This window comes from Aythya marila (genome assembly GCF_965140915.1).
Source record: "Aythya marila genome assembly, chromosome: 11".
Taxonomy (NCBI): Eukaryota; Metazoa; Chordata; class Aves; order Anseriformes; family Anatidae; genus Aythya; species Aythya marila.
Window position 1 is genome coordinate 1703778 of NC_139052.1, and position 1226 is coordinate 1705003.

Here is a 1226-nt window from a genome sequence, read left to right on the forward strand (position 1 = left end):
CAATCTATAATGGTCACAGCACACTCTCCACAATACATAATGGATCCACATGTTTCATATACCCATCAGAAATGCAATAAGCAGACTATGAATCCACCAAGCTGTACAAAAGATTTCAAAGAAAAGTGAGATAAATGTGTATGAAAGAGGAGGAGACATTTTTTTTAAAGACAGAAAAATACTGAACTAAACCAAAGCACAGAAACATTAAGTAGCACGCAAAGCAATTCTATCCACACACCATGGGATGTGTACTTTTAGAAAGTAGATTCTTGGAGATTTAAAGTATAAACTATGTACATAGCTCCCTCTGATGACCATTGGACACGATACAATGCAAGTCTCCTTTTATTTTTGTTCGTGCATTCAACTGACAGCTGACTGGTTAAATTCTAATTGCTTCCAAGTGAGGTCAGCAAAGGTATTTATCGAAAAGGACTGAACAACAGACTCAACACACACATGCACGCGCACGCATAAGCACACACATCTCTCTAGCGTGTTGATTTATGGAAACAATTACAATTTTGGTGGAGTCTTTCTGAGCTGAGAAAGTTTGTAGCTACAATAGAGTATCTCATGTTGCAAAAAGCAGACAACAGAAATGGAATACTTGAGTATCCAGCTCTTATCAACAGGAACAAGTAAGTTATCTGTCCTTTACAGGAACATTCAACAGTTTCTAACAACTAATAACCTTTATCTTCATTTGTATATGCTAGATGCTAAAAAGCATTAAGAAAACTATTTCTTTTAATAAACTGTAAAATGTAGGAATAAAAATACAGGCTAAGACTGAAGTCTGTCTTGAAATTTGAACTAGAGAAAAGTTATCTGATAGATTGTGCTAATAGCGAAGATATATGTATGAAGCAGAATTTTACCATGCATGATAAAGTTGTTCAACTGAATAAATATGGGATTTTTGGACTGATTTAAGACTGAGACAGAACTATGTTTACAATCAGTTTAAATGTCTGTTTATGTAAGTTGATATGTGAAAGATATCTATTGTATATCTATATATATTTGCATATTTGTAAAAGTCAGCTTAGCATGTCACACATTTATGTATAGTACTTTTCAGTAGCATAATGTGTCCTTGCACGTTTGTAACAATTGAGCATAAAGACTTACACTTGAACCTTTTCTCACAGATCTTTTACTTTCAGTGCAAGCAGCAAATTCAAGTAGTACAGAAGGTCACAACAACAAAGGTTTTTATA